At 39.0% G+C, this 12,969-nt stretch overlaps 1 protein-coding gene across 1 annotated transcript in view; it reads left to right on the forward strand.

Moving 5' to 3' along the window:
- Nucleotides 1-12,969, forward strand: part of ZEB1 (zinc finger E-box binding homeobox 1) — a gene marked incomplete at its 5' end in the record, with an annotated part of 103,780 nt that overhangs the window by 71,351 nt on the left and 19,460 nt on the right. The gene's annotated exons all lie outside the window — the stretch shown is intronic.

The following is a 12,969-nucleotide window of genomic DNA, read 5'->3' on the forward strand; positions in this document are numbered from 1 at the left end:
CCTTGCACTTTGTCCCTTAGAAAACGATGGGTCTAGAGGCCTAGAGATGTTTAATATCTCAAATTCCAGCAGATAGCTGTCTGTTATTAACGTTCATGAATTGAGTAATTAGGTTACAGCGCTTTGTTATTAGCTTTATTTTCATTGTTATTTCTTTTTGTGGCATGTGAGTGAATTGCAGTTGGACTGGTCTGACGGAGCACAAAAGATTCTTAAAAATTAAATTCTTCCGTAGAAATACTGTATGGAAAAATCAAAGTTTTGCATGTGCTAGAATAGCTACAGGTAACACCAGGCCTTTGCTATCTTTGGTATCTCTCTGACTTGCAATTTTAGTCAAGCAGCTCTTGGGAAATTTTTAGAAGACTGCCTATGAAGCAATAAAGACAATTAATGAGATGTTTGAAAGGTTTTCTCCCTTTTTAGAAGTTCTGTCTCTTCATAACTCAATCGAAGCCTGCAGTAGCCTTCCCAAAGAGAAAGTCTGTCTTTTGGTGTCTAACAGGTGCTTCTTTCCGTCCGTGGTATTCATCTGAAGTCAGGCTCATCTGTTAACTCCCTTCCTGTCTTTCCCATTCACTTGCAAAAGGCTGGCAGGATTACATTTAAGAATGCCTGTAATGCATGTCTAATCATTTATGTGAATAAATACAAGTTTGGATTTATTTATTTTTTTTGGGGGGGAAACCAGTCTCTTTATTTAAGCTACTCTTAGGTGATCCCTTGTTAGATTCTTTTTTATTGCAGTTCATTCACCTTACATATGAATTTCAACATCAAATGAAGCAGATAAGCTCTCTTAAATTAAAGTCTCAAAATATCTAGCTTTTTCCCTGTGTAGACAGTGAGAATTCAGAAATGTTGGACTAAATTGAATACAATTATTCATCACCATTAAAAAGTCATGGGATGTACCTGCTGTGTGATAAATTCTAGTATCGTTAAAGTCTTGCTGTTATCCCTCATGCACTGGTGTTTTAAATCATCTTCATTTGCTAGTCTCTTTTTTAACTTATTTATTTGTTAGAAACTTTTCACAAGTGTTTCTGTGCTATGTGTTGATCCTTATCAAACATAAGTGCTTACTTTCTTGGAAATTCAGCGTATCGTGTAGCTGCATACTATAAAGCTTTAGTAAGAATATTTAAGACTAGTTTTAGCATTAGGATCCTAGCTGCCATTCATTCAGCTGACATTACTATAATGTTACACTAACTGAAGAACTAGTTCGCTAGTTCATCTAAATAGTTCATCTGTTGAGAATTGAATAGGGTTTTTTTAATTCTTATTTTTACAGCGTAAATTCAGTATTTTGTTGTGTCAAGGTGCATTTGTGCATCTGAATTCCAACCAGAGGATCTGGTATATTCTCCCACTCATCCCTGTAGTACTTCGTCAAGGCTCTGATGGGGAGCAGATGCACTTTTACTGTGTCAGCATGATGTGCAACTTTGGGAGTTCGCCCTATTCTCTCATCAAACCTTTGTGAGCCTGACTCTCATTGAAATGTGATGTTAACTATGTTCATGAGCTATTTTAACTTGATTTAACCAGATGCAGGTTATACTTCAGAATGGGAGCTGGAGACCTAGTTCTTCAAGTTCATCACAACGTCTGCAGGTCTAGATATAATTGCCTTTGCTGGTAGACTCAGTAGGTATATATGAAAAATCTGTGTACAGGAATGTAGGAGCAAATCCGGATTACAGCTTTTGAAAGTTAAAAATGCTGCCTTTGGAGACAGGATTAGAAGTTACTTGATCTTCAAAGAATATGAAGATCTCACTGAAGTGTGCTGTGGGCTACAGTCACAGCCCTTTGAAGTTCAGAGCTTAGTATGGCAAGGCATTTTTATTTCCTTAGTATAATGTCAGAAATATCCATTCGGTTTCATTCTGATGTGTTTAAATATATATAGTTTTATTTAAACGTGTGAAAATTCCCTAACGTAATTTCCCATTGTTGTTTTAGGAAGGTATATTTTCCTTATGACACACATCTTTGGAGTATTAAACCTTTCCTTGAGCTTTCTGCTATTCCATTTAAATGAGAGCTTTCAATGTGTCATGTGTCCACCTGTTTAAATAAACACCAGGGAATGTCTGTCCTTGAAATCTAGTAAAATACTGTAAATCCTTCACATATTCTTTGACTGTCTCTTCATCCATGTTCTTACATTACAGTTGGTTTCTGGGAATGATAGCTGCTCATTATCTTGCAAAATAACAAGCTACAGTTGTAGTATATTTCCAGTTCACACAAATAAAAGATATAAATCGTATCTGGTTTAATATTTCAGAAAGAACTGAAAGTCAGCAATGTGAAAAATCTGTAAGGTAAAAACGAGTATTGTAAGATGAGGATATACTTAAACATTGGAGAAACTTGGAATTTGTCATAGCACTCCCAGACGGTAATTTTATATGACTGATGTTCTGGCTGATGAGCTGCGACGATGAATGCAAAAAGTTACGCATGTGTCATTTATTCGTATGCATATTAAACTCAGATTATTCAAGATGCAACACTATATGAAGCAGGCCAGGTCACCCAAATTATACTTACTAAAACTGTGTTCTTCGATGTTTTTATTATCCTACATCTCTTTGTGTTCTTTATTTTCAGATAAAAAGTAAATTAGAAATGTTTTGTATAACATACAGTATCTACAATTTAGTCTTTCTGAATCCAAAAGTCAGGACCCATGTTCTGGGAGCTAAAATCTAGCACACCATTGAAAATGCTTATCTGCTATTATGTGAAATCAGAGCAAAGCCAAAATGTGGTTTGTCAACTTAAAAGAAAATTTGAAAGAAAAAATGGAAATTCCCTTCTCTTTTGCCATAAGGAGCAAGTTCTAGCCAGGGGAAATACCAGAATATTGGAGTATTTCAACTGTTGGATCATTGTAAACAACTGAGTATTCTACTCATGACAAATTAATTTGAGCTTGAGGTTAAGGAAGACCATTATGAAATGAAACAAAATGATTATTTCTGTATTTTTTTTTAGATAACCTTAAATTCGGATTATATTTATGCAGTATCAGTTCAAAGTTGCATCATTTGTTGCTGACTTTGTGGGATTTGTGAGAGGGTAAAGAAGAATGTCAGAGCTTCCTAAGATGTGTGATTCTTTGTGGTGATATCTCCACCACGTATTTGGTTGTATCGATGTTGAAGAGTTTACTAACAGCACATTATAATAGTCATAAAACTGTGGGTGCTAGAGAGAATTGCTGTAATATGCTGTTCTTCTATATAGAACATGTCACTGGCAGTTTCATTTTTCTGTGTCACATCTAAGAGGATCTCAAAGCTGTATAAATCTCTATCACGGTATTTTTAGTATCTGTGAAATAAGTATTTACTGCATATAGACTTAGTAATAGTGTTATATAATATAACATAGACCTAGGTAATGGTGTTATATAAAATCACCAGTATTATCAAAATATACTTCTTGTCAGATGTGTCTTGTGAAGATTACCAATGATACCCAAATTAATGCCACTAGGTTCAGAGCAACTGACGCATGAATGGATGGTCTGCAAGTGATACCTGTGCAGGGGTTCCACAGAAGTGGAATTATTTCATACAATGATTGAGTTGGCATCAGGGAATGAGTTTACAACTGATAATTTATACTAACCTGAGTTTTCATGAATAATGCTAAATGGGCCAGCTGCTCTATATTGAAAGAAATGCAGCTTTTGAGTGTGGATGAAGGTAATTATCAAACTGTGATTTAGACTTGGTCTTAATGAGGATAAATCAAAATCAGTTGTATTGCAGTTTTATTCCATTTTTGCTACAGCTATGGACAGAAATAGGATACTACACTTTTTTAGTGCTGTGGTCAATAGGAAGGAACTTGTAGGTAATTTGTATGCATGCTACTATGGTATGCGCCTGGTTTATGCCTACACATCTCTCACAATGAGTCTCTCTACTTTGCTGCTGTCATATCAATTCTTGTCATTGTCCACGTTCTCCCAGATGAGTGCTGAGTACCTGTTAATGATGAGGCTGGTTTTTTTGCTCATCTTCAACTTTGTGGCATTTATCTGTGTTCAAGGGTTACTTTTTTACTGTGGTAATAGATCTATTTTTAAAAATCTGTCTTTGGGAAAGTAATTCATAATCTTACCTATCAAATGCTTCTTTTAGTTAATGTTTATTTCATATGTGAGGAGTTTAATAAAAGAAAAAATTTCAAGAATCACAAATAGGAACCTTGTAGAAACAACACAGTCATCATATAAATACATACAGCAAAGTGAAGTCATCAGTTGGAAAGGATTTTTTGAAGAGTAAAAGCAGAGTAACTCTGAAATATTTCTTTCAGCCTTTTCTCCTTTTAGTTCACCATTACGCTTTTCAGTCATTGGAGGCACTAGAAGAGAAAGGCTTCCCAGCTATCTGTACGTCTGTATGCGCTGAGCTTCAGTGCTCAACATGCTTGGTTGCCTCTGGGGCCATTAAGCATTGAGGCCCTGTGCGGTACCCAGCTGGGAGAGACAGCAGACAGATGGGGGGATTCTTCTTTCCAGTCTTCTGGGTAAAGCAGTGGGCTATGAAGTCAGCACTGGAAATGTAAAGGTGAACTTACCTGGCTGAACTGGGGAGGTGAGAGTGAAAGAAAGGAAGTAAGGCAGTCCTACCTACTGTCGGAGGCTGCACTGAAATTATTGGGTGCTACTTTTACCTCCCAGAGATTGAAAACAAAACAAAAAAAATGCTGGGAGGGAGGAAGAAGAATAATTGGATTAGTGCTGTTCTTAAGTTTTTGTGAATCCTTAAAGTATTAGAATCATAGAGCCATAGAATGATTGATATTTTATTCTATTGATCAAATGATTCTATGATTGAAAGTATTAAACTTACTTTAAGCTTCAGTAAAACTTCCTGACAGGAGAACTTGACATGGAATTATACGGATTTTAGTTCCATTTGTGGAAACCTCTCCAACCTTGTGTTATACAAGGGAGGTAACAGGCAAGGGATACAGTTAACTTTCTCATGTACCTTTGTCTTTCTTGTTTCTGAATGTTAATTTTTTTCTTTTGCGACCTTTTCTACTATTTCCAAACCCATAAGCACCTTGTAGTAAAGCCATTTTTCAAATTATGCTGCTACTGAGAATTTTCTTATTTGCATGTAGAATTTACATGAAGACAGAGGAGAGAGACTGCTTGTTCAGTAGTTAGCTTTTTCATTAGTGAAAGGACCGTCATTTGAAGATACAATAGGGAAATTACCATTGCATGTCCCTCTGTCTCACCAAAAGTCTTCATTTTGCAAAACTGTGAAGCTTCCATTTTAGCAGGAGAACTGCAGAGTAATGTAAAGACTCAAAGCAATGGGCTGAAAATTACATTTCTTAATCGCTTTTCCAAATTAGCCCTAATAAGTCAAACATTTCAAAATCAAATGTTTTTTTATGATGGTATAGGTAGAGGTACACGTTTCCAAATCTAATTTTAGATTATCATAACTGAGTATGTATACATACATAAACTTGTGTTCTCCTGTGTTTTAAAATTATCGTTGGACCAAAACTGAATACTTGCAATATTTGTCTATCTGCTCAGGTGGTAGGTGGGTAGCTAAAACTGTGTGGGTACCCCAGAAGCTCTGCCGCTGGATGACCCAGCTGCTCTCTGTACTACATGCTGAGAGGTCAGCCTGCATATCACAGAGTAACTTTACTGAACTGTGTCTACTGCATGTAGCAACTTGGTACCAGTCTCAGAGCTCCATTGCCATCTACACATCTTTACCCTCATGCTGTGCTGAGCAATTCGGATTCTTGCTGGCACCCATGTCATCTGTGCCATCCTCCTTCTGGCACCCAGAGGTTCACAGAATCACAGAAGTGTAAGGGTTGGAAGGGACCTCCAGAGATCATCGAGTCCAACCCCCTGCCAAAGCAGGTTCCCTACACCATTGCCAGCTTTGTGACAGCTTTCCTGTAAGGCTGTGCACTGGCACTACAGATACTATTTTGAGGACAGGCTTTAATTCATAGAACTCGTCACGTGTCCTCAACCATCTTCATCTCCAGTATAAGGTTGTTTACTGGTTGAGGCTGGCACCTGTCACGGCAAACTCTTGGCTGCAGTGATATGTTGAAGGACCGCACACATCTTTCAGTGCTGTCACGTCTTGCTGGGTCTGTCAAGAATGTGCTTGATCCTTTCAGTAGTTAAACTGTGAAGAAGTACATGGCCTGGCTGCTTGTAGTAGAGAGGATAAAAACAGTTGTCCCAAAAGGTCCCTCCCCTCTACAGGTGGTACAGATTTTGGTGCCAGTCTCATTTAATTGATGCTATAAAGGATGAGTAATAGAAATTTTTATCCTGGAGCCTCTGCAGATGGAACCGTGTGTCCCTTCCAGAGACGTCTGGCTGCAGATGCACACCCTTCAGGGTCTTTGTTCAGATCAGGCTGGCACTCTCACTGTGCATTGATTTGGGAGCCTCTTAGGTACATTGCAGCCACTAGCAATCAGTCCAAGACCAGAAGAGAGCTAGTTTTGTTGAGAGACAAGCAAGTTCACCGTCTATTTATGTCTGTGTTCCCCCTCCCTGCCTGCTCACATGGATGCAGCCTTGCAGCTCTGGCCAGCAGAACCAGCAGAGATTCCTACTAAGCCTCTACAGTCAGTGGGACTCTTTTTCAGATCCTTTCCCTGATTCAGTGTTGGGCTCAGCATCCCAGAAATGATAAAAAAGTAAAATCTAATGCCTTAAGTATGTGGCTGAGTAGCTGAGGATATAGGGAATATTTATGCCCAGAGCTCGTGTTAGTCATGGGCAAAGCAGGGCGTTGGCTGAAGCCCCATTCCAGGGGCGGCAGATGAGGCAGCAGCACTGCCTGGTCACTGCTCCTGGCTTTCATCCACCTCGCTAGGACAAACTTCAGCTGCTGCTGGGCTTCTGAGCAGTGTGCTGCCAAGCTGCCCTGCTCTGATGTAATTGTGCCTATGGGACTGAGGAAACTCTACGTCTGACCAATGATCAGATTAACAAAGGCAAGCAGCAAAAATGTAATCGCCGAGGCTGGAATATATTGCCAGATTTGCTCCAGGTGCAGCTTATGTCATCACAGAGCCTGGTGCCAGGGCTGCGGCCATTTAGCATGATGCTGCAGAACTGTCTGTACTCACATCATCAGGCTTTGGTCTAGGTCGATAAAGAAATAGAACACAGAGCTTTGGATGTAACTTCAAGTACAGTCTGATTTGAAATCCGTGATTTAAAATTAAAACAGAAAGTTTGTATTTGCACCATTGACTTTAGCATGTGTCGTGGAGGCACAATCCAGCCACGCAGCCTCCCTTCTAGTGCTCCAGTAGTGCACAGTAGAGCATGTGACAGTATGTGGTCCCTTTGCAAAGTGTCTGCGTTAAACTTTGCTTGAATTGACCAAAGACCACATAATTCAGTACATGTGTCTTGGGATGATTTCTGTACAACAGTGCACATGAAGTGCATCGGATTTTATGGTTTCTATTTCGTCAGAATACTCACTCAAAATATGTGTGTCAGGCTGTATTTGAGCACGAATTGGCATTCACTTATGCGGTGTAAAAATGTCTTTGAAACAGATTTGTATTAGTTAAACAAGAATCGTGCTTAGTAGGTGTAAATATTTAGTCCTACGTTTGTATAAATATTCGTATATTTATGTAAACACGTGTGGGAGATGTAAGTTTGATCCCTGCAGGCAGAGGAAGGAACTGAAGCCAGTTCCCTTTTTCCTGTGCGGGCAGCTCACATGTGTGTATGTATATAAATAAGCAGTGAGTCACCCTTTATATATAACATACAGTTCTGTTCTCCACAGCTATAGTGCATATACTGCTTTTAAAAGCAGAATGACTTTGCTGAAAATTGCAAGTCGGTTTTCAAATTAAATTTAAAATTGATTATTTAAGAATCTAATCTAGCTTTTTTTTTTTTTTTTTGTAGTTTTCTTTTCCTTGAGTGATTTTATTAACACCATAATACATTTTCCTCACACTTTCCACATAACGAGATCTCATTTTAAATTCTTTTTACTGCTGCATAAGCTGCCCATATGATGTTTTGTGCAGCTCCCACTGCTCTCTGCTACACCAGTGCCTGTCCCAGTGCTGCAGGAAGTCTCCCTGCTGCCCAAGGGAGGCTGGGGCAGAGCTGGGAAGCAGTGAATAATTTCACCAAGGGGATCCTGCACTTATTTGGAAGGTAATGGCAATGTTTCTAAATAACCAGCTGGCAAAAAAATCTATGTGGATAAAGCAGTGTAAGTGGAGGGTACTGTGGGGTGCACTGTCCTAGCATTTTACTTGCATCATTGGGCAAGGGATGGAGAAGAAAACAGCATATTGTTCTCCTGCTTTTCCTATTTGCATCTGCAACCTGAATACTGCATGCACCCGTGTGAACAAGGATGCAGCAAAACAGAAGAAGGTCCAGACAGGGCACAGAAATGATGAACAGCTTCTCTGTGAGTAACAGTAGACAAGAACTCACAGAAAGAAGGGCTGTGCAAGGAAGCACACGTAGCTGTGGAGCTGCTTGCCTTAGAATATTGTGGGTGCAAACATTTTTGTGAATTTAAAAACTAACTAGATAAATTGATAAAAAAAATGAGGCTGATGGGCATGAAGTCAGTGTCTCTTGGAGGAATTCCATAGACAACGACTGTTGTAAATGGGTGGAGAATTAATCAAAAGCCATCAACATACACTTTCCCTTTCCTTAAGCTTTTCCACATGTTTCTATATCAGATGCTAACAAGGTTCTGTATGTGTAATTGTATAGAAGGTACTTTCTAATTTTGAATTTGTGTGTTAAACTGGCTGGGAAAACGTGACAACAGAAATATCTCATTGTGCTAAAGACACTGGGCAGCTTATCAGCAAAATGATAAAAGTACAGCATTTCATGTAGCAACAGTAATAAACTTAATAGTATATCTCCAAATACTGCATGCTAAATTATCGGGTTTCTGCCTTTGCAGTATATTCTGCTTTAAATATTTTAAGGCTAAAGCAAAAGAATGTGTAAGTGCAGATTTTCAGTTGAACTGGTAGACACTAAGTGGTCTCTGAGAGATTGTTGTTTGCCGTCAGAGCAGTAATCCATGAACCAAGAATGCCCTTCAAACGGCACAGGAACTGTTCCGGTTTGTAGAATCAAAGGTTTCTTTTCTAACAGTGCTCTTGAGCAAGTTTTCAAAATTTATTATTAGACTTGAAGGAGCTTTTAGAAGTAGGGATTTGTAAAGAATCAGAATCACTCACAACTTGTTCTGGATCTCCTGCCTTTTCAGTGTTGAGATACTGAGCCCGTGCAACTTCAGTGTGTTGACTGCATGTGTTCATCTCACTTAAAAAATGTAGATTGATTTTGTTATTTCTCAAATCCCAAAGAGCTTGTTGTTTTGCTTTTTTTCCCTATGGAAAAATGTAGGATTTCAGATTAAAAATAAAGAGGAATACAAAAGGTAGTAAGAATGTAGAACCATACTCTATATAAATATAGTGACTGCTGGTGAGTACAAAGAAAGAATTGTAATGGCAAGGCCCTTCTCTCTGATGGCTTCCATGTCCAGGTAATGCAGATTAGAGATTATGGATTCATTTCTGATTATTAGTGCAGTTCCGTGCCATTCCCACCTGATTTCAAATTATTCCTGTATGTGTTCCACCACATACGTTTTTTCCTGTTGGGATATATAAATCCTATCAGAATTAGTGTTATTGACTTAACTGGGGCATTCTTCCTGTTGGGAATGGTAAAGTAAAATAACTGTTAATACTCATGTTGTCTAGTAATTCTGATCTGGTGAGTGGTGGCCAGGTTCCTACTGCCAGCTATGCTTGCTGTTTTGGGGAATCTTCCAATATAGTACTTGCTGTGGAAACAGTGAGTCCTATAGGCTTTCATCACTGCAAATCCTATAGTCTTTAATGACTGCGATGCTGGTCTTCTCCTTAAATTTCCTAGGAACATGGGTTTTAAATCAGAAAAGTAAAGATTATTTTCCATTCAAATACCATGTTTGAATTTGACTACAAATGTGTATTGTGATTTCATAGCTACATTCAACCAGTCAAATAATATGTTTCTCTGTTTAAGCAACTTTACCAGTATTCCATTTGAACACATTTCTTTTTTAATGAGAATGATGCAACATCACATGTGTTTCCAGCATTCAGGACTCTAAAAATACAGAAAGCAAAGCTCATTTTCTGCAATCCATTTTGCAGTTGTTTGCAATAAAAATGAAAAAGAAACAATGAAAGTTTCAACCACAGGCACTTATTTATGGTTTAAGAATCAGGATAGTGTAGCAAAAAATCAATCAACAAAAAAAAATTATGCTTTATAAGATGTATTTTTCATGTGTTTTCAATGATTGTTTCATCTTTATTACAGAAGTAGTAAAGATATAATTGGTATTTATTTAAGAGCCCTCAGCCATTCCTCACATGTCTTACCCTCCAGATCTTTCCCCATCTTTGCAGCCTTCCTTTGGATGCTCTCTAATGATTTTATGTCCTTTTGATACAGTGCTGCCCAAACTGCACCCAGTGCTTGATATAAAGCCACAGAACAGGGCAACTCCTCCCTCACCCACTGGCAGTGCTGGGCCTGGTGCACCCCAGGGCACAGTTGGCCCTTTGGCTGCCAGGGCACACTGCTGGCTCACATTCACCTTGCCATCATCCCGAGCCTCCAGACTCCTTTCTATGGGGCTGCTCTCCAGCCTCTCATCCTCCAGTCTACTCATGTCCAGGGCTGCCCCATCCCAAATGCAGAATCCAGCACTTGGTCTTGTTTAATATCATGTGGTTGGTGACTGCCCGGCCATCCGATTTGTCAAGATCTCTCTGCAAAGCTTCTCTGCCCTTCAGGGAGGGAATGCCATGCATGCATCAGTGTGCTACAATGTAATGGGGTTTTAATTTCAATTAGCTGAAAATACATAAAATTACAGAGCTTGATTGTTTTTAAGCCATCGTTTCTATTAATGTATTCTTTGAAATCAAACGCTTGACTTTGAAAGTCAAGCATTCACAAAAAGTTGGAAAATGTCAGAATGGAGATTGTTCAGAGGGTTTTAATTTGTCCCTTGCATGTATGCATAATGATAAGATCTTTAATTATGTGATCACATAAATTTTTCACAAGAGGAATGGTGCCCGGAGAATGAATCAGGGATGCTTATTAAAGGAAGCCCTTGTCTCCAGAACCCTTGCCTTAATTGCTGCAAAGCATGGTAATTCAAGTAGAGGGCTGCAGCAGTCAAAAGCAGACTCTCTGAGGGTCTGAAGGCTCCACCGATAAGCTGGATTTCATTCTCTTTCTTTCACGGGGCAGTTAGGTGGTTCAGGAAGGTCCCATATTCTGGAGGTGATCTGTTCCCAGGTGTCACCCCAGCTGCCTAGACTCTGAGCATATACTGCGTCTGGGCTGAGCACCCCTGTGCTTTGGACATGTGAATTGCTATAGGAACATGAAGTCTTCTGCAAAGTGAGACCCCAAAGGCCTTAGACCGACGTGGTAATGGCAGAATTGCTGACGGAATCCTCTCAGTTTTAAGTAGTCAGTTTCTTGTCTGTAAAATTGAAACACCATCGCCCAGCTACGGCAAAATTAATTAAACGCTTTGAAGCATTTCTGCTGAATGCCTCGGAGGGAAATACCAAACATATAATGAGGACTCTAATTCTGGCATGCTTCCTGTAAAGGAGGCTTTGGGAGCACCGCTGGCTGATGGGACTACAAAGAATGTGTGGGGTCGTGTGCTCTGAGATGAGGAGGCCGGATCCTAGCAGCGCTGGGCCGCAGTCACAGCATGCCCTCATTCTGATTCGTTTTTCATCTTCCCTGCAGGCAGAATACTTCAAACCTAATAGAAGGAGTTCTACTTAATTTACCAAACCAAACAGGGAAATTTTAAAAAATAATTCAAGAATTAGTTATCTGTGTAGCTGAAATCTCAACATTTGCCTATATATCTGTATATATATTGTGTGTGAATTTTGGTCTCTACTGTTATTTATATCTTTTGCCTGTGGCAAAAGTCTGTATGTCGGGGTTTTATATTCATAGTCCTCTACATGTAATCATCACTGCCAAGTGGACAAAAAGATTTTTCCATGTCCTCCTTGTAGTTTTTGTCTGTTCTTGACCTTTTTAAAACTTGCGTTCACCACTTTTCAGGCAGGGAAATTCATAAATCTGCTGCGGTGAGGATATCTGTGCATGTCTTACCTTTCACACTATATTACCTCAATACCTATTTTACTTTGGAGGATCTGTTACAGAATATTACATGAGAATCGATTTATTGATAGAAATGGGTCAAATACTAGTATTTAGGCAATTTTATCTGAATTTGTGCCTTAGAATAGCTTGATAGCTTGATACCATGAATTATGGCGTATACTACATTTTTCAAATAACGCTACATGTATAAAATATGGAAACATGATTATTTTAGATTCAAAAGGCTCTTTTGTCATGCTTATGCATATTTGAGATGGGACATTTTTCTCTGAAATGGGGAGGAAATGAGATAGCAGCTTGTCCATTCATAATGTTACTCACTTTCTCTGCTTAAATGCATTTTCAAATGACTAGAGCACCTATGAAAAAAGAAAAAGAAAGAACTAACTTCAGAAGAGCTGGAGTTGAGTCTCCCATTTATCTACATTAATATGCAGTGTTCACGTGAGACAATCAGCCTGTCTTGTGGTGTGCTGACATTGCCAGCTGGCAGGGGTTGCAGGGTCCTGTGGCTGTGTGCAATTCTGCAACCACCAAAGGGCTCCCACAGCCAGGGAACTCTTCTGGTTTGGTCACTGATTACTGTAATCTCTCTATTAAACTGTATTTTGAAGCATTTCAGTAAGAAGTTTTTGACAGTCAGGAATTAATACAAATATAGAGATTCTGTAAATGTTTAA

The sequence above is a fragment of the Tetrao urogallus genome (assembly GCF_951394365.1).
Source record: "Tetrao urogallus genome assembly, chromosome: 7".
Classification (NCBI taxonomy): domain Eukaryota; kingdom Metazoa; phylum Chordata; class Aves; order Galliformes; family Phasianidae; genus Tetrao; species Tetrao urogallus.